The 25,271-nt window shown below is 38.6% G+C and overlaps 1 protein-coding gene across 2 annotated transcripts in view; it reads right to left on the bottom strand.

The window, feature by feature from the left end:
• Chn1 (chimerin 1) overlaps positions 1 to 25,271 on the bottom strand; it is a 137,810-nt gene that overhangs the window by 88,046 nt on the left and 24,493 nt on the right. The gene's annotated exons all lie outside the window — the stretch shown is intronic.

Raw genomic sequence — 25,271 nt, 5'->3', positions numbered from 1 at the left:
AAATAAGATCTTTTTATGATTAATTTATTTAATATATATGGCTGAACTCTATTTGTCCTAGTTACAAAACAGCATTCAAAAGTTTCAACTTGGCCTTTACTGTATTAAAATACAGTTTTTACAAAGATGTTCAAAAAGTTAACTAACTGTATTTACTCAATTCTGTATCATATAAACATCATGGTTAATCAGGACATACTAAATCCACTAGCACAACGATGTTCATTGCAGCACTGTTTACCATAGCAAAGATATGGAGCCAACCCAGATGCCCCTCAGTTGATGAGTGGATCAACAAGATGTGATATTTATACACAATGGAATTCTATGCTGCTGTCAGAAAGAACATCGCCACATTTGTAAGGAAATGGAAAGACTTAGAAAAAATCATATTAAGTGAAGTAAGCCAGACTCAAAGGAACACAGGCTCAATGGTTTCCCCCATTTGTCATAATCAGTAGAAACCTTGGGCTCTCCTAGCAGAGATTTACAGTAGAGCAAAACCTAGATATATAAGGCCATATAGTATGACACTAAATGAAAGGACCTCCAGGATATAGAAACAAAAGCCACATAATGAATTACTGTTGTCTTTAATGCACTATGTTATCTCTCATCTCTTTTGCTGTTTCTTGGTTATCTCATATTGTTACAGTATTTTACCTTGTTATCTGATATATTGTATATATGCTTATGTGGTTATTTGAAATTGGATAGGGAATGGGGGAAAACAAGATGAGGGACGGGGGTGGGGAATGGAGACCAAGAGATGAGAAAGAGTATCAATGTTGGTGAAGTAATGCACCTTCTATCTGGTGAATATAATGTAACCCTTCTATTAATTACAATAAAAATATGAAAAAAATCATCGTTAATTTCCACTTTTAGTACTTGTTTTCATCAATGGAATAATAGTCAATAAAGTCACTAGCCTTTAAGATTATTTCACCAAAACAACACTGAAATCATGTGCAATTTTTCTTTTCCAAACAGACTAGCTAATACTCTATCAGAAATTGGACATATTTCTCTATTTTCTTTCATTACATTTGGAGGCTACATGGAAAAAGAAGAATAAGAAATGAGAAACTCATCCAGAAAATAGTATCTCCAAGGACCCACAAAGAACACAAGGATGTGAACATCTGCTCTGCTTAAGAGGGTGGATATAGGAGACATGTGAAGTGGCAGTGGCAGGAAATAGAAATACAAACACATAAGTTGGAGAAGATGGAGTAACAGAGAAAGGCAAGGAGCCAATTCACCTGCCAGCTAAAAGCTGTTTGCTGAGAATATGCAACCAAGTCAACAGACACATTGTGTTTTCAATGGGGAACGGTGATGCCAGCCCCATCACCTTGGCTCTGATGGCACCTAAAAGGAACCCATTAGGAAGTCTGGTCCTAAAAATTTTTTGGTCCCTAGAAGGCAAGAAAAATCCAAAGAAGTTTATTGCTTGAAGCTCAAGTAAAATGATCATAGAAATCAAAACATTCAACCTTCAATGCCCAAACTTTAAAATGTAACCTCACCCCTCATTTATGATGTGTTGTCACAAACCACACAAACACCTAAGTCAGAGGGACAGAGCAGGACTACTAATAGTGGATAAAAGAGCATAAAGGGAAAATTCTCCACATCCACAAGTATTCAAATACGTTTGCTTAAAGAAAAAAAATCACATGAATATATTTATAATGAAATAATGAATAAAATACACTTGATTCTCATCAGTGGTAGTTAAGTCTATTTTATAACCACACACTAAATTGAATAAATTCTGAATCATCATTCTTAAAGAAAATAAGAGAGGTTTCTGTGTCACTCTGGTCTCAGCATTCTCATCAACCAATCAGTATAAAATCTTGCTTTAGAAATATTCTATTTATTATATACTGTTGATTCACTGACATTGAATTCATTGCTAAAAACATAACACAGCCAGGAGCGGTGGCTCATGCCGATAACCCTAGCTATTCAGAAGGCTGAGATATGAGGATCAAGGTTCAAAGCTAGCCCGGGCACAGAAGGATCTGAGACTCTTATCTCCAATTAACCTCTAGAAAACTGGAAGTAGGACTTGGCTCAAGGGTACGGTGGTAGCCTTGAGCTGAAGAGCTCAGGGACAGTGCCCAGGCTGAGTTCAAGCCCCAAGACCCACAAAGTGACACCCATATAAGGTATGACTGCAATTCTTAATGTACTATGTTATTTCTCCTCTCTTTTGTTGTCCCTTGGTTATCTCATGTTGTTACAATATCTTACCTTGTTATCTGATATATTATATATACGTTTATTTGTTTATTTGAAATAGGATAGGGAAGGGGGGAAAAACAAGATGAGCGGAGGGGGTAGGGGAGGGAAATGGGGACAAAAACATGACGAGGGTATCAATGATCATTAAGAAATGCACCTTCTATCTGGAGAATATAATGTAACCCTTCTATTAATCACAATAAAAGTTAATTAAAAAACTATAACACTTGTAAGAAACTTATCTAACATTCATTTTCTCGATGAACACACCACAGTTTTCTTGCACTTGGCTACTTAGACAGGATGGCAGTACTATACGAAGTGAGCACTTTAAATAGCAAAATAACCAGTAAAAATGCAAAAAATAGGGCCACATATACATACAAAAAGGTATTTTTATAGACTAAAAGCTAAAACAAAGAGGTAGCACTCGTTTGACCATAACTGGGAACAGGTAAATAAGAGGACTCAAGTTTTTTAACTGCTCTGTGAATATTCACAAATAACTTCAGTAAGCAGGCAAACATAAACACATGATCTGTAACTAAGACTGATTATACATGATAACACGGATTAGGAAACCAGCCAGTTCAGGAAGGAAGAAAGGTAGGTAGATAGGTAGGTCAGCCGGTAGGTAAGTAGAAACAGATACACACACACACACACACACACACACACACACACACACACACACACACACACACACTTACATGCATCTCCTCTGCTAATGTTTATGTGTATATATATGTTGTTTTGTGGGGCCAACTGTATTAAATTTTACCTGAATAAGAAAATTCAAATTCATTTATACTTTTGCAAAATCAGGAAAATCTTGCATGGACACATCCAAGTCTTTTTAATGATTTCAATGATGATATACAATTGTCACTCAATCCTAAGGAATACTATATCCTAAGGTATTTAATTCAGGGTTTATAATAAAAAGTGTAAATTCACTTACTCCAAGATGACCTATACAGTCCATGTGTATTAGCCTCTTTACCAGGCTCTGAACTAAAAGCTCAAGTGAAGCACATCATGGATGATATCACACTGGGACTAGAAAAAGAATAGACACTCAATGACCACACCAATCTGACCTATGCCCTTGGCTCCCAGTAGTTGGTAGATGGCTGTTTGACCAGGGGTAGCCAGAAATAACAATGAGAATGAAGATGGAAGGTACCAGGGGTATCATGCTCCAGTCTATAATCTTAACTAAGATCTGAGGATCACACAATTCAAAGCCTGACTCATGGATAGAAAAATATGAGAAACTCGTCTCAACTAACAAGAAAAAAAAAGAAAAGAAAAAGAGAAGGGGGAAGAAGAGATGGAGAGAGGTAGAGCCCACCACCCAAAAACTCAGAACCACCCAAAATCTCAGAACTAGAGTGTTCTTAGTGGTAAAGTGCCAAAGAAAAGGCTTAGTGATAGTGCAATGCTCAGAGTAAGCCCTAGTACTAGCATACAAAGAGAAAGAAAGAGGGGAAGAGGAAGGAAAGGAGACAGGGAGGGAGAGAAGGAGGTAAGAAGGAAAGGAGGGAGGAAAGGAAAGAAAGAGAGACTTAGGATAGGGATGGGGCTTTTAGCATGAGTTGGTTATCATGAGGGCAACCAACCCACTAGGTATATGTAACAAAGCTCTAACAAATGAGCTCTGAGCATCTAGCTTGGGAAAGCTTGTCTGCATGGAAGCACTCTATCTGTACTATCACACATAAATGCAGTCTGACTCCACAGAGAGGACAATAGAAGCTTCATTTTCATATTTCTCCCAAACACTGCTTATGTGCCCCTTGGACTGAACTTAATCTATAACTGTTGTTCCTTGGAACAAACCATGACTGGCAGTGAGAGTGTTAGTGAACTGTGCTGAGTCTCATAAATCAGAGACCCTGAGGGTAATTTGGCAGCCTCACCAACTTGCAGGTGGTCTCAGCAGTGAAGCAAGTCTTGGGCACAGGGACTGTGCCCTCTAACTCGGCAGTTGGCCCTCTTTGAAGACCTTGTGAAAATGCTTTATCTATTACCAATGACGGTGCCACCAGATCACTACACCTTTGGAGAATCTGAGAAATAGCCTCCTGATGTCCTAATTGGAGAACTGTGTTACCTAGGGCTAAACAAGGCATAGGAGAACATCCATCTCTATTTGCTATGTGACTTTACAAAATATACTACTGCTCTGAAATTTAATTTTTTATCTATAAAATGTAATAACAAGCCAGGCACCAGTGGCTCACGCCTGTAATTATAGCTACTCAACTCCTGTAATCCAAGCTACTCAGAAGGCTGAGATTTGAGGAGGATTGCGGTTCAAAGCCAGCCCAGGCACAAAAGGATCTGAGACTCTTATCTCCAATTAACCTCTACAAAATAGAAAGTGGGGCCTGGCTCAAAGGTAGGGGTAGTAGCCTTGAGCTGAGGAGCTCAGGGACAGCGCTGAGGCTGAGTTCAAGCCCCATGACACAAAACACACACACACACACACATATTGGGCACTAGTGGTTCACACCTGTAATCCAAGCTACTTAGTAGGCTGGGATATGTGGATCTTAGTTTGAATCCAGCCTAGGTAGGAAAGTCCATGAGACTCTCACCCCTAATTACTAAATAACTGGAAATGGAGGTATGAATCAAGTGGTAGAGCATTATCCTTGAACAAAAAAATCAGGGACAGAGCCCAGGGCCTGAGGCCAAGCCCAAGGGTAAAAACAGATAAAGGGAATGCATCTAAAAAAAGAGCCAGGTACCAGTGGCTCATGCCTGTATCCAGCTTACTCAGGAGGCTGAGATCTGGGTATCATGGTTCAAAGGCCGACTGGGCAGAAAAGTCTATGGAGATTCTTACCTCCAATTAACAACCAGAAAGCCAAAAGTGGCATTGTGGCTCAAAGTGGTAGAGTGCTAGACTTGAGCAGCAGAGCTCAGGGACAGAGCCCAGACCCTGAATTCAAGCCCCATGACTGATAAAAGAAATAAAAAAAAATAAATTAGAAAAAATTTAAATTAAAATAAAAAAGACATAAATGGCCAATAGGTATCTGAAAAAGATGTTCAACAACTAGACACTATGTTGAAAATGAACTATACAACTTGTGGATAGGGATAGGAGTGAAAAAGTGGGAAAGAGTGAGGGAAGGGGTGACACTGCCCAAAAAACAGTGTATCATTACCTGACTTATGTAACTGTAACCCCACTATACATCACCTTTATCCTACCAAACAATTTTTAAATGTTCAACATCATTAGCTATAACAGAAATGCAAGCCAATACCATAAATCAAACTAATGAAAAAACTAATAAAAATGAACTTCGTATGTTTCTAGGCACTTCACAACCTGATCAAACTTTTTTCCTAGAAAATGATTCAAAGTGTGGAAAGAAAACATTTCGACTGAAATAATTAAAATTCACCCTACAAAGTCATGGCCAAATCAGGTCAGTTACATTCATCCTCAGAAGAAATGAAGTCATTTAAAATCACTGCAAGTTAAAAACTAAAAAAAAAAAAGAACTAAACCAAGGGTAATTATTTTTTATTCCTCATTGAATAGTGACTCAGAATTTTGCCATATTGAGACTCATTTCTAAGACATTGCAACTACAGTGTACATATGTAACTTCATATTGTGCAAATGCAGCACTGTACCTGGTCAATGCTGAATGTAACCGAAGTGAATTTAGAAACTCTCCTTTTTAAAATACCAAAGGGTTTTATATAAAACCTAAGCAAAGCTTCCTCTCACCAGCTTGCCAAACCTAGCAAAAGACTATACAAACTTCTGCTCATTCAAATGTTTTCACTACACTCCTGAAAACAAAAAGCTTTACAAATGAACTGGGTCACTGGACTCAATCAAAATTAAAGGGGGTCATTTTCCAATCTACTAGCTCTTCTTCTAAACAACAGGGCATATCTCTAAGGTTTTCTCTTTAAAGAATTTGGTACTTTCTTATGGTTACCCTAACATTTTGTCAGATTTACAAAAGTCCTCTGGCAGACCTACGTACCCACAGGGTTTCTAAAAGGGGAGGGAAAAAAAGAATATAACTCCTACCAAGTCTCTCAATTACATCTCCCAATTGACTTCCATTTGTATTTTTTTTAGTAATAAAAAATCACCCTAGAGGGCAGAAGAATACTAAGATGGGGTTAAAGCGGTATTAATATATTGTTAAATCACTGTTAATGGTAAGATTTTATTTTTTTTTATTTTGTGTTGCTGTAAAGGTGATATACACACAGGAGTTAGTTACATAAGTCAGGTGAAGCGTACATTTTTCTTTCTATTTGCCAGTCCTAGAACTTGAAGTCAGGGCCTGAGCACTGTCCTTGCATTTTCTCAAGGTTCAGGTTCTACCACTTGAGCCACAGAATCATTTCCAGTTTTTTCTATGTATGTGGTACCGAGGAATCGAATCGGGGTCTTTGTGTATGCTAGGCAAGCACTCTACCACTAGGCCAAACTCCCAGCCCAAGAGTACATTTCTTTTTGGACCATGTCACCCCTTCCCTTGCTTTCTCCCAGGTTTTCCCTTACATCATACCCACAAATTAAATAGTTCATTTTCAACATAGTATCCAGAATGCACATCCCTTTTAATGATTATTTTTTCCTTTATGCAAAGTTGGGAGATGGGACTATCTGGCTTCCTAGTGTCCCAGCTATATTTATAAAGGATAATAAGCCAAGCAGACAGCAGTAGAACCACTGGTCTTCATGACAGCACTAGCTATTCTGAATATTCAATGGACATCCTGAAGAAGCTACCAAGCAACCACAGCAGTTTGCTGTCAGAAACACAATTTTGGCTCTTGAAGACACTGTCCCAAGTCATAGATTGCACAGGACTTTTTTTTTCACCCTCGGTTGTGGGGCTTGAACTCTGGGCTTGGGCTCTGTCCCTGAGCTTTTCAGCTCAGGGCTACCTCCCTACCCTTTGAGCCACAGAGCCACTTCCAGTTTTCTGGTGGTTAACTGGAGATAAGAGTCTCACAGACTTTTTAGTGCCCAGGGTGGCTTTGAAGTTCAATCCTCAGATCTCAGCCTCCTAAGTAGCTAGATTAGAGGCATGAGCCACTGCACCCAGCTTGCACAGGACCTTTTGCCATCCCAAGTCTCAGGGAACTCTGGATGGTGTTAAAGTCATTTCCATCCAGGCCAGATGCACACCACTCTTCTTGATAGCCCAACAGAAGGCCTCTGATTGGTGTATACAGGACTGCCATCTCTGGTACATGAGAGGACTGCCATGATTGCTGTAAACACAATCTTGCATTGCATGAAAGAACTGTCATGACCCACATACACTCTTCTCACCCTACCCTTCTAGGCATAAAGCAGGCAGTTGGGATCACTCTGTGAGTCAGCCAGGGGACATCCTCCTATGTTACCCCTTTGGGTGGAATATTAGGAGCAATAATGGCTCCTGTCAAAGGATTTTTTTTGCCTTCATCATTAGTAGAGCTATTTGAGCTGGCAGGGGCAGCAGCAGAAGTGGAAGCAGTCACAGAGACAACCCGTGTTAGTAATGGTAACAGCAGTGCTGATGGCAGTCAATGCCATCCCAGCAGTACTAGTGACTATGCCAGAAGTAGAGTGGAGTCAGTGCTAGTAGCAGAAGCAGATACAATCAGATACAATCTTCATGACAACAATGAGAACAGCAGAGGCAAACACAGAGATTGGGAAAGCAGCAGCGACAGCAGCAAGGGCAAAAATGACAGGGAGCAGAGGCTAAGTGCTAGATGGCTCACACCTGTAATCCTACTACTCAGGATGTTGGGGTATGGGGATCCCAGTTAGAAGCCAGCGTGGGCAGGAAAATCTATGCAATTCTTATCACCAACTGACCACCAGAAAATCAGAAGTGGAGCTGTGGGCTTGCGTGGCAGAGTACTACAGAAGTACAGGGAAGGCAAGAAGGGCAGAATGCTAAGACAGAAGGCTGCAAAGAGCCAAAAAAGGAAAAAGTGTAGGTTCCAGTTTGCTTGAAGTATTCTAGAGAGCCTTAACATTAATCTCCATGGTCAGAGACTGAGAACTCTGGCTTCCTAGGCCAGAAAATAATAATACTTGTTACTGTAAGGTCCCAACACCCTAAGTCCAGAAAATAATAGTAATACAATGTTTATTATTTTTTGACACAGGTTCAGATAGGATACTCAATGATGAAAAACAATATGTCATTTTTGCCAGCAAGCATTAAAACAATCATCTTTCAGGGCCGGGAGCACAGTCAAGTGGTAGAGCATTCGCCTAGCATGCATAAAGCATGCTATTCCTTGGGACCACATACTCAGAAAAAAAGCCAGAAGTGGCACTGTAGCTCAAGTGGCAGTGCGTTAGCCTTGAGCAAAAGTGTCCAAGGACAGTGCCCACGCCCTGAGTTCAAGCCCCAGGACTAGCAAAAAATAAAAAAATCTTTCAAAATCTTCCTTACACGAGTGTTTTCAAGTTTTATCAAGAGGACAGGCACTCAGAAAGTAGTATATTCCAAATCTTATGACATCACAGGTAACTGAAGTAAGAAAAGATCACAGTATCTTCACTTTATGATGACTTCCAAATACATTCAACTGGAATAGTCCCTAAGAAGAAAAATAGATTAAAAAAAATACAAAGAAATTTGCTTTAATTACAAGGTGCAAGACCAAATGTGGAATAAAGCAACTCACAGCTGTAAGAAAGAAAACACTGTTCATATGGAAGTAATCTTGTGTCAACCACAAATGAGCAGAGTTGGATAAGTCTAAGTATATCCTAAGTGTCCCAAAGTACAGTAAGATGCTAAGTATATTTTAATTAACAATATTTTGACTACATATATGACAGTATGTGCTGCCAAGACTCTTTGGAGACCTTGTGTTCTAAACTGATAGGTGCCTGTTTTGGTTTGTTTGAGAGAGAACTATCCTGGAGGGTGGTGTCTCTGGTTAATGCTTATAACTAGTTAGGTCTAAAATGAACATGTAACTGACCACCTTTAAAATGTTCCTGATGTATGAGCCCATGAGAAGCAACTACCTGGAAGAGCAACAAAGAGTCCATGTTTTCTCAACTATAAATTCTGAATGCTGTAAAAAGTAAAAGTATTTCTCTTATTTGTCAACCAATCCTGGCCTGACATGAACCTGAATGTATTCTTTATTATAAACTCCTTGGTGGCAAAAACCTCGCCTGAATTAGTGTGGGAAAATTAGTTATTGCATTGAGTGTGACTATTCATTTGCTTCACTGCAAAAATATTAATGTTAATTACTGAATAATGCCTCAAACACAACTGAGACTGCTATAAACTATACTACCTATATATATAAAATATATAACCTTTTAAAAAATCTCAGAAACTAAATTCTAACATCCAGTCCCCAGTGTTTGGAATAACAGATTTTAAGCCTGCTACTATTATTAATATATAAAGATGATATTAAAATATAAATCAGGATGTCATTCTTCTATAGCTTCTGTTTAATGGTTTCCTGGGTCACTCAGGATAAAAATCAAACTGTTTACAGCTACTAACAAAGATTGCTATTCAAAGAGGACACTGAGTAATGTATTAGAAATGTAGAAGTACAGAATCTAACTCCCATCTATGAATCAGAATCTGTCCGTATTTTCACAAGGCCCAGCAACACACACACACACACACACACACACACACACACACACACACACACTTGTGTAAACGTAACTTGTCTCCCTTACTTTCAAAATCCAGCTATTTTTCTTCCTCTTACTCAGTCTCCTTCATAGGAGATACATATTCAATAAGTCCAAAAGGTTCTCCCCCCAGTATCTTATGGCTTGATCCTTCAGCTGGGTCAATTCTTCACTGCTTCCATATATCCAGAAAGTTCAAAACTCCCTGATATGTTCTTCAAAGATCACAGCTTAAAATATCATACCTGTTGAAGTAAGCCAGACCCAAAGAAACATAGACTTCATGGTTTCCCTCATTTGTAATAATTAGTACAAACCTAGGACTCTCCTAGCAGAGGATTACAATAGTGCAAATCTAGATACATAAGGCCATATAGGATGAGACTAAATGAAAGGATCTCCAGGATATGGAAACAAGAGCTTTATCTTGTGTGATTGTTGTTCTTAATGTACTATGTTATTTCTCTTTTCTTTGTTACCTTTTGGTTAATCTCATATTGTTACTGTATCTGACTTTGTTACCTGGCATATTTATATAAGTTTATTTGTTTATTTGAAATACCAAAGGAAAGGAGGAAAACAAGATGATTGGGAGAGGGTGGGGGGAGGGAAATGGGGACAAAAACATGAGAAGGGGTATCAATGTGTGAGAAGTAATGCACCTGCTATCTGGCAAATATAACTGTAACACCTCTATATATTACAATAAAAATAAATTAAATATCGTACTTTTTTTGTCTTTCTCCACCAGAATGCAAGCCTGAGAAAGATGACTCTTTCCATATTACTGCATCCTTAATGCCTGGAAGAGCAATGCTCAATGCAATTTGTGGGCCCTTGTCATCACTGAGACTCTTTCAAGAGATTTTGATAGTTAACACTAAGAAGTTATTTGTCTTTTTCACTGTATTGACACTTGTACAGCATTGCAAAAGCAATGGTGAGCAAAATGGCTGACACTTAGCACAAAACAAAGCAGTGGCAACAATATTAGTTGTCCTTGCATTCCTCACTACCTCATTGACTTGGCAACAAAAAAATCCAGTTAACTGAGGAATGTCTCTAACGAAGCAGTTAAAGACTTTATTAAATTGTGACTCAAGTAGCCATCACATCAATATTCTATGTGACAAAATGGCAAGTTTGTAAGATACATGAATTGCACACTGAATAAAATACTTGTCTTAAAGAAAAGTGTATGTGATAATATTAGATTGTGGCAGAACTCGCCGATGGTTTCATAAACACCATTTTATTTGAAAGAATGGCTGAAAAACTATGACTAATTAGATGTGCATATGTGATCCACATTTCCTCAGAAATGAACAAAGCGCACTTGTCCTTCAACAAAAATAACTCACAGTATTTATTGCCAGTCATGAAAGTCAAGCTTTCAAGTGGAAATTATATTTGGGAAAACTTGGAGGCATGACTCAGCCTGCCTAGCAAGTGAAACACCCTGAGCTCAAACTCCAGTACTGCCAAAAAATTTAAGGAATCATATCTACTATGAGTTTGAGAAATTACTGTTATGAAATCAATTATGACCTTAAAGAATGATTTTTTTCTGCCAGTCCTAGGCCTTGAACTCAGGGCTTGGGTGCTGTCCTTGAACTGTTTTACTCAAGGCTAGTACTCTATCAGTTGTGCCACTGCTTTACTTCCAGCTTTTTGGGAGTTAGTTGGAGATGAGCGTTTCACCAACTTTCCTGTCATGGTTGGCTTCACAGATCTTGATCGTCAGACCTCAGCCTCATAAGTAGCAAGGATTACAGACATGAGGCACTGGTGCACGGCAGAATATGATTTTAAAATATACCATATAATGAAATGTATTCATTACTCAATGAAATAACAAATGGCAAATATATGACAGCCCAATATCATTTATGGGTAAAAGATTCAATCAAATATAAGACAGACCAAATGGATATTAATGCAAATGGAGTACAAAGTAGTTTCAAAATACACTGCAAATTACTTTTATGAAACTGCTACTTGTCAAATTTTAGTGCAGTATCAAATTATATCTGAAACTATTTGAGAAGATTATAAAAATATTTCCTTCTTTTCCAACAATGTATCTGTGTGAAGTTAAGAGTTTCTTTACACACTCTAATCAAAGTGATATATTATCACAGATATGAGAATCCAGCTCTCTTAAGTCTGACATTCAGGAGTTTGTAAAAATAAAACAATACCTATTCTCACTAACTTTTAAGAGTAAAATTACATTCATAAAATGCGATTTTATGCTCATATATATCACTACTTTAAAATTAACTAGTAGTTTTATTTATTTCAAATATAGTCCATCAATATATAATTGACTTAAACACTCCTCATTTAATATTTAAGAGTATAAATGGATCCATGAGATTTAAATGGTTTAGAACTACTAGGCTAAAACAACAGCTAACAGTTAATAGTACATTTTGTAGATCTAAACACTAGCAATGTAGAGGCTCTTATTAAATGCTTTTATACTTACTTGTTTCTACTGCAAAATAATTTTTTTTTTGCCAGTCCTGGGCTTGAGCTCAGGGCCTGAGCACTGTCCTTGGACTTTCTCAAGGCTAGAGCTCTACCACTTGAGCCTCAGCACCACTTCTGGCTTTTTTCTATGTATGTAGTACCGAGGAATCGAACCGGGTCTTCATGCATGCTAGGCAAGCACTTTAACCACTAGGCCAAACTCCCGGCCCCTGCAAAATAATTTTAAAGATAAGAAACCTAGCACTTGAGAAAGATCAAGATACAAAACACAGGGTAAAGCCCTCAGCAGAAGACTTAGTACTTAACTCACATCCTGTGGCTCCAGATAACCTCAATGGATACAGTAATAGAGGGTTGCTAGGTTAGGCAAACAGTGCAAGATCAGGTAACTACACCTAAAAATACCAAGGCAATCAGAAGCCAAAGCACAAAGCCAAAATGACTTGGGGACTGAAGGAAGACAAGTTAAGGAAGATTATATGAGCAGAAGGAGGCTTTAATAATTATTCACAGATAGATGCTATTTTTGAGGAAATGTTTCAAATGCAGTTCCAAAGGTTCATCACGAGTCTAAACAATGGACAGAAATACTCATGAGGTTGAAGAACACCTTCCAAGGGCAGTAGTCAAGCTGATATCCTTTACAGTCACATTATTCATGATGCCATGATGCCATCACAGCCTACTATTGTTCTTTTTTTTTTTTTTCCCAGTCCTGGGCTTGAGCTCAGGGCCTGAGCACGGTCCTTGGATTTTTCTCAAGGCTAGAGCTCTACCACTTGAGCCACAGCACCATTTCCGGCTTTTTCTATGTATATGTGGTACCAAGGAATTGAACCTGGGCCCTCGTGCAAGCTAGGCAAGCACTCTACCATTAGGCCAAACTCCCGGCCCCCTATTGTTCATTTTCTTATAGCTCATGTTTGAAGGTAAGCTTAAAGTATTTCATATATTTTGTAATTGCCATATCTACCTCATTATCAAATCCACCTCATCTATCAAATCTAAAGGCCTCCTCTGAAGCCCAGAGTAGAAGGATAACCTGACGCATCACCACCCTGACTGTCATAGTGACACAAAGGGCACTTAATGTCTACATTGAAAGGACTTCTATATAAGGTAAAGAACAGCAATCCTTACCAACTTCAGCTGAAAATCCCTGCTAGAATATGCCCATAAAATTCCCACACTCTTGAATTATCCACTTCCTGTAATCTTTAAACTATGAATCACTTTGGTTGGGAATGATTTTAAGAAAGTGAAACAGTATAAGGAAGAAAAAGAGAAAGGTGGGTAGCAGAGTAGTGGTCACAGTCTGCAGTGCAGCATTCAGACAAACAACTGATTTAGGAAGAAATGGAGTGAGATATTGACACTGCTCTTACTCTATTAGGAAAAAGAGAAGCTGTAAGTTGGGTTATTAAGAATGTTTGCCTACATAAGGTATGCTCAGCATTGATATTGTTAATTATGCTGAAAGATTAAAATACATAACATTTCAGAGAAAAGTAGCAAAAATTCTAAATCATTTATGCAGAAATATAAGACTAAAAGACTAGAAATAGGAAAACAATAACTTTGCAGTATGCATGAAATCTGCAGCAATCAGAGCCTATCACCAGTGGCTCACGCCTGTAATTCAAGGTACTCAGGAGGATCTGAGGATTGCAGTTCATGACCAATCCAAGCAATGTGACTCATCTCCAATTAACCATCAAAAAACCAGAAGTGGAGCTGTGAGTCAGGTGTAGAAGACTAGCCTTGAGTAAAAATGCTTAGGGATAGTGAATACGTCCTGAGTCTAAGCCCTAGGATGGGCACACACCCCCATCTCCCAAATAAATCTGCAACAATGGAGAAAAATGAACCTACATGCATACTTGCAAATTTTCAGCTTAGAGAGATTCTTTAAAAGTTCCTAATGTATATGGGAAGATAAATTATCGTTGGTAATGCTATTTTTCTAGGGTTCTAGCATCCTTATATAACAGTGGGGAAAAAAGTATGAAGGTTTTTTGGCTTTACTAAAATAACTTAGGATCACCCTAACACTATTTTTTACCTTAAATTCTTCTACAAATCCTTCTATAAATTCTTCTATGTGGGGACACTTTAAAAATCTTAAGGTTAGAAGGAGAATGAGTATGTTCACTGGTATGGTCAAATGGGCAGCCATCCAATTTTCATGCCTTCTTCCTACCACAGCCCATGCTTCAACATATGGTATGCAGAACTACAGTGACTCAACATTTTGCTAGATTATAAACAGAAAATGTCTGTCTAGTAAAATTATTAACTCTTTTAGATTTTGTAGAACACTGTACAGTTCTTGAATGCTGATAGTCAACTACCTTAAGACTCTAGAAGTCCAATTACAAAATACATTTTCTTAAGAAGGACCAAGAGTAGAACAGTTCAAAGTGAAGAAAATTAATGATTGAAAGAAATATTTCTGAAAAGCAAAACAAGACAAAGAAGGTGGGAGTGGGGGAAGGAAGAACTAAAGGATTCCTAAAAGCTTTCCATCTAAGGCTTAGGATAAATACAAGTTCACTATTCATCTTCTTTCAGGCTGATGGATTTGAGACTTTAGACTATAAAGACCTGCCTCACTTTGTGCTGACAGCTTTGGCAGCATGGCCAGAGGTCGAAAGTATGTGCTCTGAGGTTATGGAAACCTGCCTGAATAGTACTAACTATGAGATGGTCAGACAAAACAATTGGACAAATAAATACAAGTTGTTATAACCACTCCCCCACTCCCTCAAGATTTTTTAAACTTGTTTTTTCTTTCCTAATTTTTTTTTTTGGTCGGTCATGGAACTTGAACTCTGGGCGTGGGTGTTGTCCCTGAGCTCTTCAGCTCAAGTCTACCACACTACCCCTTGAGCCACAGGGCCACTTCCGGTTTACCGGCAGTTTGATTGGAGATAAGAGTCTCATGGACTTGAGTGCCGGGCTGGCTTTGAAGCACAATCCTCAGATCCTGAGTAGCTAGGATTACAGACATGAGCCACTGCGCTTAGCTTTCCTTTTATAATTTTTGTCCTTTATTCTCTTTCTTTTCTTTTCCTTCTCTTCTCTTCTCTTTTTTCCTTTTTGCCAGTCTTTAGGCTTAACCTCAGAGTATAGACTCTGTACCTGAGCATCTCTGTGCTCAAGGCTAGAACTCTACTGCTTGAGCCACAGCACCACTTCCAGCTCTTTCTGAGTAGTTTATTGGAGATAAGAGTCTCATGGACTTTCCTGCCCAGGCTAGCTTTGAACAACAGTCCTTAGATCTCAGCCTCCTGAGTAGCTAGGATTATAGGTATGAGCTATCAGCACCCAGCACTTCCTCTCCCTACCCCCCTCTCTTTTTCTACTCAGTAGTATGGTTTAACTCCAGGCCTCTCTTGCTAATAAGCTGGTGCTCTACTACTGAGCCATATATCTAGTCCTAACATGACTCTTGAAATAACTGATACTAAAACAATTTACAGGGTATTACATATAGATGTGACTAGAAATATTTTCACACAATCTTGAGAACATTTATGATGCTATAATCTCAGCTATCACAGAATAACATTTCTTTATGCCATCTGCAAAGAACATTTCCTAAGCATGAGAACATTTCTGTAGGATGAATAGCAAATAGCAAGGAAAAGTAGATGCAATAATCTACTTTTGAATTAAATATATATGAATATATTTTATATGAACATATGTAAATATAGAGAATATATTCATATAAAAATCAACCATGGAACAGCTACAGAAAGAGGTACTGGTTAAAACCACATGAATAAACATGATAAACACAAGGGTTCTCTCACATGTACATAGCTAAAGTTCAATAAATTCATACCAAGTAATGAGAAGTAGAGACAAACATGTAACAAAGAGCCAGTGGCTCATGCCTGTAATCCTAGCTACTCAGAAGGCTGAGATCTAAGGGTCATGGTTCAAAGCCAGCCTGGGCACAAAAAAAAAATGCTTCAGAGAAACTAGAGAATTTTCCAAAATGTCTTTATTTAAAGGATATCACTCCGAACCCACCCCACTTCCATTTCTACTTCAGGATTCAGAATACAGTGTCAATGCCAAATATGCTTCACATATGAAATGCTGTGCTGCAGTAAGCTTACTAAAATGAAAACCCAGATCTTTAAATCATTCATGAACATCTAAATTAAGTCTTCTGTTGTTCAAACTCAAGCTCAACTAGTATAATTCTAAAAAGCAATACTGTTGGATAAAATGCAGACCAAGTGATTATGTCAAGCATCTGTGAACAAGCATTTTGTCATTATTTATATGCTTTATTGCACTGATATTGTTAGAATCTTCTCCTGAAGCTCAATAGTATGGAGTGAAAACAAAAAGTCATCGCAAAGTGAAAAGTTACATGATTCAAATCAATATCAAGCATAAAGAAATGACAACAATGGAGAAATATTTTCATATGTCTTTTCCTATAAAAGAATTACTTATCATGGGACTTACATTCCTATGACAAAATAAATGGATTTTTTACAAATTAGTGACAAGTAGATCAAATTCCATTTTCTTTTTTTTTTTTTTTTTTTGCCAATCCTGGGCTTGAGCTCAGGGCCTGAGCACTGTCCTTGGACTTTCTCAAGGCTAGAGCTCTACCACTTGAGCCTCAGCACCACTTCTGGCTTTTTTCTATGTATGTGGTACCGAGGAATCGAACCCGGGTCCTCATGCATGCTAGGCAAGCACCTTAACCACTAGGCCAAACTCCCGGCCCTCAAATTCCATTTTCTTATATTTTAAAGTATTTGGTATATTCTATAAAGTTCATGCAAATATGCTAGCAATAAATATCTTCCCAACAACAAATGATCTATAAAGAGTAATATAATTTTATTAACATATTAAATAACTTATTTATTAATCATTAAATCATAAATCTTAAGAAATTCAGGAGATTGGTTCTTCCAAGTATGTAGAACAAATGAACTAATAGTCTCAAGAAATTCCAGTTCTCTGTACACGTCTCTTATTTTAAAGAAGAGTCTTTGGATTTTCTGTGGGGACAGGACCATAAGAAAGGATAAAAAATTGGGGCCAGGAGTTTGGCCTAGTGGTAGAGGGCTTGCCTAGTATGCATAAAAACCTAGGCTTGATTCCTTAGTACCACATACATAGAAAAGCTGGAAGTGGTGCTATGGTTCAAGTGGCATGGCTCTAGCCTTAAGGAAAAGCCTAAGGACAGTGCTTAGGCCCTAGTTTCAACCCCCAGGACTGTCAAAAAAAAAACCATAAAAAAATATATTACTAACAAAGCTGTGTTCATCCCACTGGTGTTACCTGCCTTGTAATCTTGCTAATAGACAAGGGAAATAGTTTATGTTCTATGCTAAACACAGTATTTTCTAAAAGCATAATTTTAAGTAAGCCACTGGTGTCACCAGATTCATATTGTATCTCTCTATTCCTTGACAATAAAAAGCTAATACAACTGAAAATAAGCTAAACAAGCATTTACACATACACACACACACACACACACACACACACACACACACAAGTATAATAATGTTCCTTTTAAAACATGTGCACATGGGGAGAAATAGCTCCTTTCAGCTTTCAGAACCAAATTTTCACTTGTGATTTTTTTTCTCAAATGTTTATTTCAAAATATTCAAACCTACAAAAAAAGACACAAAAACAAAATAACTTGAGTACAGAATATCAGTATGAGCCTGAAGGGAGCTAGTAACTCACGCCTATAATTCTAATGTAGGCTGAGATCTGAAAATTATGATCATAGCCTGCCAGGGCAGAAAAATCCCTGAAATTCTTATCTCCAATTAACCATGGAAAAGCTGTAAATGGAGCTATGTCCCAAGTAGCAGAGCACCAACCTTGAGCAAAAATACTAATATACACCTAGGCCCTCCCTGAGTTCAAACCTCAGTACCAGCACATGCTCTCACATATATGTGCACACACACATTTGCAATCCTGCAACATTTCACTAAAATTAATCTAGCATGATCTGTTAAAAATGAAAACATTCTCTTACATAACCATAAAATATTATTATCCAGGACATTAACCTTCTTTGTGTGTGGGGGGACCTTAATCACCATTTACCATGCAGAATCATGATCCCTTTTATTTTTACATAATTTTTAATTCACATTATAGACAACTTATAGATACAACACTAAAGGACAGTGGAAAACAACCTGTTAAAATTTAATACCACTGAACTGAGCACTGCTGGCACACACTGGTATTCATAGCAACTTGTGAGGCTGAGATTGTTGGGATTGCGGTTTGAGGCCAGCCTGACAGAAAAGGTTCACAAGACCCACTTCTCATCCAACAGTTGGCTGTGGTAGTATACACCTGTTACTCAACCTATCATGAAGCCTAACATGAGCTGACTGTACCTCTCAAAAATAACCAGGAAAATTAGGGCTGGAAATGTAGTTCAGCAGTAAGAGTTCCTGTACACAGGCACTAATCAGTAAGGCTGTGAATTAAAAATCTCAGTACTTTTAAGTGCCAGTAGCTTATGTCTACAATCCTACCTACTCAGAAGGCTGTGGAAGGACTACTGTTTAATACCAGCTCAAGCAAAAAAGTTTGCACGAACCTATCTCACAAATAACCAGCAAGCAGGGTGCCAGTGGCTCATGCCTAGAGTCCTAGCTACTTAGGAGGCTGAGATCTAAGGATCATGGAAAAGACTCCATGAGACTCTCATCTCCAATTAATCACTCAAAAACTGGAAGTGGAGCTGTGACTCCAAGTGGTAGCAAGAGCTGAGCAAAAAGAACTCAGGGACAGCACCCAGGCTCTGAGTTCAAGCCTCACAACCAGAAAATAATAATAATAACAACAGCTAGAAAAAATGTAAGCCTGCCACCACTGGCTCACACCTTTATTCATAGCTATTCAAGAGGCTGACATGTAATGGATCAAGAGAAGAAACACAAATGAGACTCTACCTCCAAGTAACCACTAAAAGCTGAGTTGAAGGACTAGCTCAAGTTGTAGAGTACCAGCTACCAAGCACAAGGCCCTGAGTCCAAGCCCTTAATACTACCATAAAAAGGAACTTTTAAATAAAAATTTTAAATATGACAGCCTAAATTTTATTCCATAGTTTTCTGTTGTGAAAATATATACACAACTTAGGCAACAATCTACTGTTCAACTGTCAAACATGAACTTGGGACACTCACAGTCATTATGCAAACCCCGATTACAGGTTTCAAATATTACACATCTTACAGAAAACAGATTTTAGCTTATTGTTCTTTTGGGGTTTTTCTCTTTCATTTGCATTGTCAAAATGAAATCAATCCATATTTGCACATGATCCTATATCAAAAGGGTCCTAGAGAGTCCACCTCCAAGCTTCTAGAGTTAATCAGTAATTTTAGCAAAGCAAAAGAATACAAAATTAATCCACAGGGTTGGGAGTTTGGCCTAGTGGTGGACTGCTTGCTTAACATGCACAAAGCCCTGGGTTAGATTCCTTGGTACCAGATAAACAGAAAAAGCCAAAAGTGGAGCTGTAGTTCAAGTGGTAGAGCACTCGCCTTGAGAAAGTTCAAGGACAATGCCCATGCCCTGAGTTCAAGCCCCAGGACTGGCACAAATAATAATAATAGCCCACAAAATCCATAGATTTTCTATATACCAACTATGAACAGACTGATAGGGAAATCAGGAACATAATTACATTTGCAATAGCCTTTTTAAAAATCTAGAAATAAATTTAACCAAGGAAGTGAAGGATCTCTGTAGTGAAAACTACATTTTGAAGACAGAAATCAAAGAAGACACCAGTGTTAGGTCCGCCTGGAGAAATGGCTCCTTCTCTTGGTTTTCTCCCCTTGTACCCTAGAAGTCCCTGCCTAGCACCTGTAACCCAGGCAACTGATATGCCTGGGGACATACCAAGACCTCCTAAGGGAGGTCCCTTACGTTCTGACTTCCCCATCCTTTGAGGTCACCTCTACATCCACTATGTTCACACCCATCCTTCTCCTCCCCTATATAATCTTTCTCCTGCTTCCCTAAGCTCTCTTGCCCTGCAAGCCTCCATCTTGTGAAGGTGGCAGTTTGGTCCCTCTCCCTTCTCTCTTTTCCCTCTCTCTCAACCCTTTTCTGACTGAACTTCGTGGGCAATCCTTACAACCAAAAAATGGAACAAACTCCCATGTTCATGGATCAGCAAATCAATATCATTGTCGAAGGCTGTCTACAAATTCAATACAATACCAATCAAAAAATCACAATTTCATTATTTACAGGGACAGAGAAAAAATCCAAAAATTCAAATGGAAATACAAAAAGATCCCAAATAGCTAAAGCAAATCTGGGCAAAAATATCATAATTCCAGACCTCAAACTTTACTTCAGAGCTACAGCAAAAGAAACAGCATAAAACAGGTCTGAAGACCAATGGAATACACTGAAAACCCAGAAATAAACCCAGATATTTATCATATGGTATTTGACAAGGGAGTGAAAAATATATATTGGAAAAAAGTTTCTTCAACAAATGGTGTTGGGAGAACTAGGCGTCCATATGTAGAAGAATGGAACTGGATCCCTGCTACCGTGCACTAAGATCAACTCAAAATGGATCAAAGAACTCAGTGTCAATCAGATCTGAAACTACTACAAGAAGGATTGACAAAACAGTAGAACTTATTGGCATAGGCTGGAACTTTCTGGATAGAGTTCCAGGGGCTCAGCAAATTGTAGAGAGACTTGACAAATAGGATTGCATCAAGCTAAAAACTGTCTGCAAATCAAGGGACATAATTACTAAACTAAAAAGACAGCCAATAGATTGGAAGAAGATCTTTGCCAGCTATACATCTGAAAAAGGACTAATATCCAAAACCTACAAGGAGCTCAAAAAACTAACCCTTCTTCCCCCAATTAATAACTCAGTCAACAAAGGGTAAAGGAGCTAAATAGAGACTTCTCAGAAGAAGTAAAATGACAAAAAAAAAAGCCACATGAGGATATGTTCAACATCCCTGATCATAAAGGAAATGCAAATCAAACCAACACTGAGATTCCATCTCACCCCAGGAAGACTAGCCAGCATAGGGAGTTGGAATAATAAATGCTGGCGGGGAAGTGAGGGAAAAGGCATGGTATAATTTAAACTTGTATAACCACTCTGGAAGGCAGTTTGGGGATTCCTCCAAAAACTAAACATAGAACTATACTACGACCCAATGATACCCCTCTTGGACATCTACCCAGAATATAACAAAACAGGATACAGTAAAGGCACTTTCACATATATGGTCATTACTGAACTATTCAAAATGGCCAATGTATTGCACTATTTACAAAAGTCAAGTTCTGGAAACAACTCAGATATCCTACAATAGATGACTAGATACAAAAAATATGGCATATATACACAATGGAATTTTACTCATCTATCAGAAAGAATATTATGTCATTTGCAGGAAAATGGATGGACCTAGAAAAAATACATTAAGGAAGTTAAGACTCAGCGAGAGGGCCGGCAGTTTGGCACTAGCCTTGAGAAAGCCCAAGGACAGTACCCAGGCCCTGAGTTCAAGCCCCAGGACTGGCACCAAAAAAAGACTCAGAAACAAACAGCACATGTTTTCTTTTATATGTGGAGGCTAATATATAAACTGGTTTATGTATATACACACAAACTGAATAAGGATGGTAAAATCAGGGGAGGAATCCAGTGGTGTAACTCCTCTGAACAACTAAGGAACTGTTTAACAAAATGGATACCAAGAAATGAGAACATATTTTGTGGGAGAATGCAACGGTGGGCACACAAACGGAAGAAGGGTGAGCAAATACAGTCATTACGGTCCATGTACATTATGTAACAAATGAACTGTGGAACTTGAGGGTAAGAATAAACAGAGGGAAATGCAGGAGAATAAAAAGGGTGACAGAGCTGGGTGCTGGTGGCTCCTAGTTACTTAGGAGGGTGAGACCTGAGGATCACAGAGCCATCTCAGGCAGGAAAGTCCATGAGACATGAGACTCTTAACGCCAGTTAGTCACTGAAAAACTCAGAAGTGGATGGATCTCTGACTCAAATAGTAGAGTACTGGCCTTGAGAAAAATGAACTCAGGGATGGTGCCCAGGACCTGAGTTCAAGCTCCAAAATTGGCCCAAAAAAGGGGGGGGGCAGATGCATTATACTCAACCTGACATAAAATTGAAACTCCTTTGCATAACTATTTGATAAAATGAAATCGGATTCCACATGAAGCCAGGCCTAATGGTACCCACCTGCAGACTCAGACACTTGGGAGACGGAAGCTGAAAGACAGATTGAACATATGAGTTCAAGACTGGCCTGGGCAACAAAGCAAGACCATTATCTCAAAGATAATGTTCTAAGCCAAGTCCCAGGGGCTCATGCCTATAATCCTAGCTACTTAAGAGGCTGAGATCTGGTTGAGAGTTTGGCCTAGTGGTAGAGTGATTGCCTAGCATGCACAAAGACCTGGGTTCAATTCTTCAGTACCACATGGTTAGAAAAAACTGGAAGGAGTGCTATGGCTCAAGAACTCGAGCTCTAACCTTGAGAAAGTCCAAGGAGAGTGCTCAGACCCTGAGTTTAAGCCCCAGGACTGGCAAAAAAAGGAGCGGTCCAGGAACATAGCCTCATTGGTAGAGTACTCATCTAGCATGCATGAAGCCCTGGGTTTGATTCCTCGGTATCACACACTCAGAAAAAGCCAGAAGTGGTACTGTGCCTCAAATGGCAGAGCACTAGCCTTTAGTATACAAGTATCCAAGGACAGTGCCCAAGCTCTAACTGGCCAAAAACACAGAGACTAAGATGTGAAAATCAAGGTTCTTTGAAGCCAGCCTAGCAAGAAAGTCCACGAAACTCTTATTTCCAGTTAACCACAAAAAAGCTGGAAGTGTGGCTGTGGATCAAGTGCCAGTTTGAGTAAAAAAACTAAGGAAAAGAGCTCAAGTCCAGAGTTCAAGACCCAGTACTGGCATAAAAAAGATGTAAATAATAGTATTCCAGGTATACAAAGAAAGCATTATTATCTTCTCATACACAAGACAATATGCTGACAAATGAACCCTACAACTTGGGGTGAGGGGAGAGGGAAAAATGGGAGAAAAATGTGGGAGGGATAACAATGTCCAACAAGAAATGTACTCACTACCTTACATATGTAACTGTAACCCCTCTGTACATCACCCTGACAGGAAAAATAAATAGAAAAGAAAAAAAGATAAAAATATTTATATATATTATGGTTGGAAATTAATCTATTCTTCAATATTTAACATCTAAGAAATACCTGAATAATAATGACAATGAGACTCACACCTATAATCCTGCCTACTCAGAAGGCTGAAATCTGAGGTTCCAAGCTAGCCTAGGCAGAAAAGTCCTAGTGAGACTCTTATCTTGAATTAACTACTGGGAAAGAAAGGGGAAATGGACTGTGGCTCAAAATGGAGCACTAGCCTTAGGCAAACGAGGTCAGAGACAACACCCAGGCCCCAAGTTCAAGCCCCACAACCGATCAAAAAAAAAAAAGCAATAAAACTATCACTCTTCCACTGATTTGAAATCATTTAAGTTTGTAGACAAAAAAACACAATGGTATTTTGTAACTAAACAGAAAATATGTGCCAGCCATAACAATATATTGATGCTAATTTGCAAATTTCAAACTTCCATGATTACTAGTTTGAGAATTATCTTGCATGTAAAATTTGGCCAAATTTTGTGCTGCACGTATAATCTAATCCACATTTGGCAAAAGGCAAAGTCAAATTAGAGACAAGTATAAATCCAAAGATAGCTTTTCATATGCTGAAAGATCTATTTAAGCAAATAATCAAGGAAGCTAAACTGGCTTTCTCACTTGAAGCTTTAGGAATGTATCCTAATAATTAGGTCTTTATATCTTCGTAAAAACATGCAGACATGTAATTTTGCAAAGTTCTTGGTGATAAACCAAGAGGTGTGACGTCAATTAAAAGAATTAATGGACATGAGCTAAAAAGGAGGCGGGTAAAATTATGAGAAGGTTGTCAGCATCAAGTCTATTGACAACCCGGGAAGTGACTCTGTCACTGACAGAACCATTGGCTTCTGTCACTAACAACATCCTCTTAGTCAATGTTTTTTTTTTTTTTTTTTTTTGCCAGTCCTGGGCTTGAGCTCAGGGCCTGAGCACTGTCCTTGGACTTTCTCAAGGCTAGAGCTCTACCACTTGAGCCTCAGCACCACTTCTGGCTTTTTTCTATGTATGTGGTACCGAGGAATCGAACCCGGGTCTTCATGCATGCTAGGCAAGCACTTTAACCACTAGGCCAAACTCCCGGCCTAGTCAATGTTTTTTGAGAGACAGTAAGATGCTAACTCTTCTGTAAGACAAAGCAATTTAAGTTTTCAGTAGATGACACCCACTGAGACACCCACTACATGAAGCATGAACATTGTCCAAACTGTTGTTCAGCATTTGTCCAGGTGACTAATTGAACCTAGCTTAAAAGTAAAAATTGGGCTGCAAGTGTGACCTAGTGGTAGAGTGCCTGCCTAGCATGCACAAAGCCTTGAGTTTGAGTCTCCAGTACCACATGCTCAGAAAATGCCAGAAATGGTGCTGTGGCTCAAATGGCAGGGGGTTAACCTTGAGCAAAAAGTTTCCAAGGATAATGCCCAGGCCCTGAGTTTAAGCCCCAGGACTGGCAAAATAAATATATAAATAAAAATTCTTACTAATTATGTCAACAGATAGTGAACTTGAATACTTTAACTCAGCTTTCCATGACATTTGTTTCACTGGGATTTTGTCCTTTTTATTTCTT

Source organism: Megascapheus bottae, chromosome 12 (assembly GCF_031878675.1).
Source record: "Megascapheus bottae isolate mThoBot1 chromosome 12, mThoBot2.hap1, whole genome shotgun sequence".
NCBI lineage: Eukaryota > Metazoa > Chordata > Mammalia > Rodentia > Geomyidae > Megascapheus > Megascapheus bottae.
The sequence above is the reverse complement of the archived record's forward strand: the minus strand, read 5'-3'. Positions and strand labels throughout refer to the sequence as shown.